Raw genomic sequence first — 6881 nt, 5'->3', positions numbered from 1 at the left:
CTGTGCACAGTCAACAGTAAAGTACTAATGTTCGGTATTTTATTAATGTACTATCATCCAAAGCAGGGGCGGGGCTTAGGGGATCTCCGTAGTATCTGTACGTACCCTTCCCCCCCCCCCAGCTCCGAAATGTTTGGGATCATGAGCAATCCTACCAGACAGACAAGGAACCTGAGGATGAATGAACCACCACTTTCAAGAAAACCTACCTACCCACCGGAATCGGAAGCCCTGGCCTACGGAACACTTCCGCACTTACCAACTGGTCAACACCGCAGAGTTAATCTCAACCAGGCGGGACCGGAAGCCGGGGGCAAGGGCAAAGGAAACCCGCCCAATCACCACGTCCGGGTCCAGGTGACCAATGGGAGACGTTTGCCTGCGCCTGCGCCTGCGCAAAAGGTGGTGCCAGGGCATTTTTCGACCCTGCCCTACACAAACCGGCCGGCGTCCTTGGGCGAGTAGGTCAGGGTTTCTCCCAGACTTCTCTGGCTAAGCAACGGATCTTTATTTCAGAGATCGTTCATTTATTTTTTGAAACTCACAGAAAGAACTGAATTTGCCAATGCCTCTTAGCCACAGGCTTAGGACCACACTTCACACGTAAATTCCACGCTTTTCATAAATACAGCTAACCTCGATCCTCCCAGACGTTGATCACTGTAAGCTCCTGCTCGGCAGGTGGCTTTAGTTCTGCGCATTTAATATTTGTTGTGGTGTAGAGCCTGGCGGCTTTGGGAGTATGGCAGAATTTATGCCAGATTATAAAACTCCTAAAAGTTGTCTCTGAAAACGTCTTGGAAAGGCTAAGAAACATGTCTGTTGGGGGCCTTTAAAAGCCAGTGCTGTGCTGGGAGTAACGAGCAAAAATTTATTTTAGCACTTAGGTTTTAAGCTTCCTTGGAAAATTAAGGAGATTGGGATTCCAAAAGTGCTTGAAATAAAACAAGGAGGTTGGTGGAACTTGGGAAGAAATGGGGTAAGGTTACTCTTAATTAGGGTTTGGAGAGCTCTCCCTAGTATTAAAAGAAATGGTCAATGGCAGCAAAAGTATGTAAAATATGCATGCTATTATATAAAAGTTACTCTTTTAAACAAAAGTGTTTTACTCCAAACCGATAGGCCTGACTAGTTTCTCCATCTCTGCGTGTGCTTGATAGTGCCCAAGAGGAAGTGAATGTTCAGTTTAAAAGATTTTCGCGGTGACCATGCCGAAGTCCAGGTGAAGTTACTCAAGATCTAAAAAGCATTTGGCAACAAAGGGTGTCCTGTTGTTTATTAGGGAAACAAAGGGTCTCTATTGTTGAAAAGGAGACCTATTTAAAGTCTTTGCCTTTATAAAGCACAATAGGCATAATTAGATCACCAGTAATAAATCCACTAAAGTAAAAACGTCATTGAAACCCTACTACTATAGTTGGAAATTGAAACAAATTGGATGAGTTCTTGAAAATTAGCGGTATGAACACAACACAGTAGTTCTGGAAATCGGAAAGGCATCCTGGTCTAGACTTAGCTCGGCGCCTGTGGCTCAAGTGGCTAAGGCGCCAGCCACATATACCTAAGGTGGCGGGTTCGAATCCAGCCCGGCCTGCCAAACAACGACGGCTGCAACCAAAATAGCCAGGCGTTGTGGCGGGCGCCTGTGGTTCCAGGTACTTGGGAGGCAGGGGCAGGAGACTCACTTGAGCCCAGGAGTTGGAGGTTGCTGTGAGCCACAGCACTCTACCCAGGGGGACAGCTTGAGGCTCTGTCTCAAAAAAAAAAAAAAAAAGGTCTAGACTTGAGTATTCATTTGTATACATTAAATTGTTCTTCGCTAATAAGGCAAGGTCTCCATGGACCTCCCACCCCAGGTAACATTTTGAAAAGGAAAATTTTTCCTTCAACGTATCTTAAAGTTCAATTCGGACTAAACCCTGCCTCTTGCTGTCCCTTCCTCCCATTAGCCTGGGTTAGTGTGATTTTTCTGGGAAGCTTAGGAACTAAACCTACTAAGAAACTACTTACATTTTTTATTAACTCCTTAAGAGGTAAATTTAAAAGCACCTCAGAACACAAAGTTTAGGCATTGTTTCAAAGAATTTAGGTAAATCTGTTATTTTTCCAATGGCTGTATGTACTAGAAGAGACTAAAGAAAGGAAATTAGAGGGTGGTGCCTGTGGCTCAAGGAGTAGGGCACAGGCCCGGTGTACACCCGGGGTGGTGGGTTCAAACCCAGCCCCCATCAAAAAAAAAAAAAAGTAAATTAGGTAAGGCGAACCCTTGACATGAGCACTAGGATGGGGTGGGTTCAAACCCAGCCCCAGCTTAAAAAAAAAAAAAACTGCAAAAGAAAAAAAGGAAATTAGGTAAGGTGAACCCTTGACTTGAGCACTAGGATGGGGTGTCAGTTCTGGAATCTATTTTGCCCACTATGAACATCACAAGTGTGAGAGAAAGGAAGGTACATAATTAAGGATGTGCTGATGAGTATCTAGAAATGATACTCATTAAGAGTATCCTTAAGATTTCCCCAAAATTTGAAGAAATTTCCATAATTAAAATCTACTTCTTGGTTTCTGGGCTTTGTGTTTACAAATTGTATCAGGATCTTGTGCAAAGAAATCCAAAGCTGGTTAAATCTTGCTTATTCATTAGCCATATTCTAATATTAACATGTAGTCCTCACATTGTAGTCCTTAAGAATGAAGATTAAGAATTTCATAATTTGTGGGCGGTGCCTGTGGCTCAAGGAGTAGGGCACAAGCCCCATATGCTGGAGATGGCAGGTTCAAACCCAGCCCTAGCCAAAAAAAAAATTCCATAATGTTTTCTTGGGAGAAGGGGTGAGAGATAATCAGGGGCTACTGAATCAGAGAATATTGGTAAAATCCAAAGTAGCTGAATGGAGATTTGCATTTTGCATTCCCCAGCAAAATTTCGTACACCATCTCCCTTTTAACAAATTATACTTTTGCTGCCCTTTATCTTCACGAGTTAAGTGACTTGGGAAGCTTTCCTCCCCGAAGAAAGCAACTAAGTTTCTTCAAATTTCCCATAAACACCTCTAAAAGTCTGTTGTCAATAGTTTCAAGGTGTGTTTCCCTTGCCCCTCAGAAAAATTTGCAAATATTCTAAATAGAAACATTGCCACAAATAGGGCAATTGTTCTTGATATGTTGTAGGACTTACGCATGCTCTGAGTGTGATTCCTACATTAATCAGTTTCTTGACTAACTTAAGACTTGGATCATTATGAAAGTTTTGAGATACACAAAAATTCAAAACATAATCCATGTGGACAGAAACAAATGAAACCCTCCCAACAAATAAGCCAAGCAAGTTGAAACTTGCACAAGTGATCAGAAAAGATGCTGTCAACTGTTTCTTGGAAATAAAATAATAAACCACAAGCCAGTCTGTCTCAAAGCTTTTGTGGTGACCTATGTAGCAACTCTTTGACTACTAAATACAGTACTCAAAATCAAACATGAATAAAATTACATACCCAGTTGCTTTAAGACTAGCAGCAAGTATAAGAAAATCTAGCTGAGCTAAACAAGGGGTGCTGTATAACATCGTCCAAGCTGGGACATTTTTAAAAGCGAAAAGGGGAATAAAATAACTAACAGGTATTAATTCATCTACAAATATAAAATGGGACTGTCATCAGCAAAACAATAGTCACTGCTGACTTCTCAAGAAGATCTCAAAAATGATTCTTGGGCTCAGCGTCTGTGGCTCAAGCAGCTAAGGTGCCAGCCACATACATCTAACCTGGTGGGTTCGAATCCAGTCCGAGCCTGTCAAACAACAATGACGGCTGCAACCAAAAAATAGCCGGGCGTTGTGGTGGATGCCTATAGTCCCAGCTACTTGGGAGGGGGAGGCAGGATACTTGCTTGAGCCCAGGAGTTGGAGGTTGCTGTGAGCTGTGATGCCATGGCACTTCACCCACGGCAATAGCTTGAGGCTCTGTCTCAAAAAAAAAAAAAAAAATGATTCTTGGAAAATCTCATTCTCTACAAGTTTATACTCCAGCCTGCCTCTCTCTCTCTCTCACTCTTCTGTTCTCTCCCCACCACTATAGTTTTTGCCCATCACTTTATCTTAATAATGGCGGCTTATGCTTATAGTACATAAAGCAGTGATCCATATTATGGAACCCCACTGGATTCCGCTGGCTTCCTCCAGTTAAGTGAATATGGATAAAGAAATTTAAAGAGAATTTTATTTTTTACGAAGACAATTCACGATCACAGAAATGACCATATAGAGATTTAAAACTGGAGAAAACAATGACTTTTTCAAACTGCAAATGAAACAGGGGCAATAATCATTAGAGCTAGCTTTAATAAACCTGTAAACCCAGCAATTTTATAATATACATTAAAAATGTAGTTTACCAGAGACTAAGGTGATATATATATTTATTTTATTTTTGGAGACACAGGGTAATTTTTTTGGCCCTCAGCAGAGTGCTGTGGCATCATAGCTCATAGCAACCTCAAACTCTTGGGCTCAATCGATTCTCTTGCCTCAGCCTTCCACAGAGCTTGGGACTACAGGTGCCCACCACAGCGCCTGGCCATGACAGGTCTTACTTTGGCTTAGGCTAGTCTTGAACTTGTGAGCTCAGGCAATCCACCCACCTTGGCCTCCCAGAGTGCTAGGATTACAGGTGTAAAAGTTTTTTTGTTTTCAGAAAAAAAATACCTGGTCAGTAGAATCCTTTTGGAAAAAAGAAAAAAGCAGTCACAGAATGAAGAAATACACCACCTTTCTGTTTCTACTCATCTGTGACTTATGAGGAATGGATTAAAAAATGTTCTCATGAGGTATATACTATTTAATAACCTAAGGTAACCATCAGCTTCCACATCAGTTGGTGACAATTTTTTTTCTTAATATGCCAAAATAGACTGATGAGTTATATTTTTGGCATATATAAACACATGAGGTTAATTATGTATTAATTAACCTGTGGAATACACCCATCAGCTTTTCTCATGGGTTTTGTTTTCAAATACCAGACCTCTGCTATGACAATGTTTTTGTAAACTTCAGGTCAAATTGTATCTCTTTAAAGGTAACTGCATATGAAACATTTAGATATTGAGACACTTGCTTTAAGAGTTGTTAATCCTTGTTTCAAGTAATAGCAGAGAATTGAATTCAATTCTTAATCAAGTACCCTTTACTAATATCATATAGATCAGTGGTTCTCAACCTTCCTAATGCCATGAACTTTGAATACAGTTCCTGTGGGTTGCGATCCACAGCTTGAGAACTGCTGAAATAGATGCTTATCGCTTCATTTATTATTTATTGAAGGTCTACTTATGTGCAAGGCACTCATCCATGGCCTGACCACTACATTCAAGTACAAAGACTCAATAACAGAACCAGTCCAGATCAAAGTGTCAACACTTTGAAAAAGTACATAGTCAGAATTACTTGAGGTAAGCAGAAAACACTCAACAACCAATATAATTAAAAGGTGATCTTGTGCTCACTTCGGTATACTAAAGTATACTATTCATATACTAAAAGATGATCTTAATTTTTGAATGTCCTTTCAACTATACGTCTTTATAAAGTAGACTTTTAAATTCACAACCCATTGCCCTGCTTTCTAAAGCAGTAATTTCTTCCTTCCAAAGCCTTTCCTTCTCTAATTCAATACCTTCTACTTTTATATTTGAAGAGAAATACATGTCTTAAGTTTAGCCATTATGAAATGAAATTCGAAAGCCATCATTTGCTTATTACTTTTTTAAACTCAGTTGTTGTACTTACCTGAATTTTGGCACCAAAGAAAAAGGTGTTCGGACTGAGAAGACCTACACTCCAGACTATGTAACCTAAAAGCAACTTATGCCTAACTTAGTCATTTTAGGGGTGCTGAAGAGGAAAATTCAGGAAGAATGATCCAAAAAGGGCTGACCAAACTGTGGCTGCTAAAATTTAGTTCTGGTAGTAACTGAACAGAATTACTACTGCCTCAACACTGCTTTCTTCAAGACAGAATTTGCAGGTTTTTCTGCTCCCTTGGACAGCCAGTATCTAAGGATTGTGACCTCGGGGCAAAGTAATTTCTTGTGTCTGGACTTTGTCATCTGTAATGCAGTAATAATTGTCTACCTCAAAGAGCAGTTAGAGGATTAAGTGAGAAAAAGGGAAAGTCCTTGGCCAGGTACCTGGCATACAACAGACTAAGACAAAATTGCTTTTGTGCGACCTATAGGAACATACTGGGACTTTTGTTCACTTCCAGCTGAAAACAAAACTTCACATAACCATAATTCTTTCTTCTTACTCCAAGCTTCTAGATGCATTTACTGTCCAATGGCAATTTTGTATTTTTAATTAGTATAAAAATATTTGCTTTATCACACTTTTTTTTTTAGAGACAGAGTCTCATTTTGTCACCCTAGGCAGGTTGCCTTAGTGTCACAGCTCACAGGAACCTCAAACTTTTGGACTTAAGTGATTGTCTTGCCTCAGCCTCCCAAGTAGCTGGAACTACAGGCACCCACCACAAGGAACAGCTATTTTTAGAGATGAGGCCTTGCTCTGGCTCATGCTGCTCTTGAACTTGTGAGCTCAAGCAATCCACTGGCCTTGGCCTCCCAGAGTGCTGGGATTACAGGTGTGAATCACAGTGCCTGGCCATTATCACACTTTTCTGATGCCTGATATCCATTTTTATAATCTGTCCTTTTGTGACAATAAAGCATGTTATAGAATTTTTTTTTTTCAAGACATGGTCTCAACACTTGCCACCCAAGCTCCCTGGAGTGCTGGCACAATCATTGCTCACTGGAGCCTTGAACTGCTGCATTAGCAATCCTCCCACCTCAGCCTCTTTAGTAGGTAGGACTACAGGCAAACACCA

This window comes from Otolemur garnettii, unplaced genomic scaffold (assembly GCF_000181295.1).
Source record: "Otolemur garnettii isolate 467f Iridium unplaced genomic scaffold, OtoGar3 scaffold00089, whole genome shotgun sequence".
Lineage (NCBI taxonomy): Eukaryota > Metazoa > Chordata > Mammalia > Primates > Galagidae > Otolemur > Otolemur garnettii.
This window is presented reverse-complemented; position numbering follows the sequence as displayed.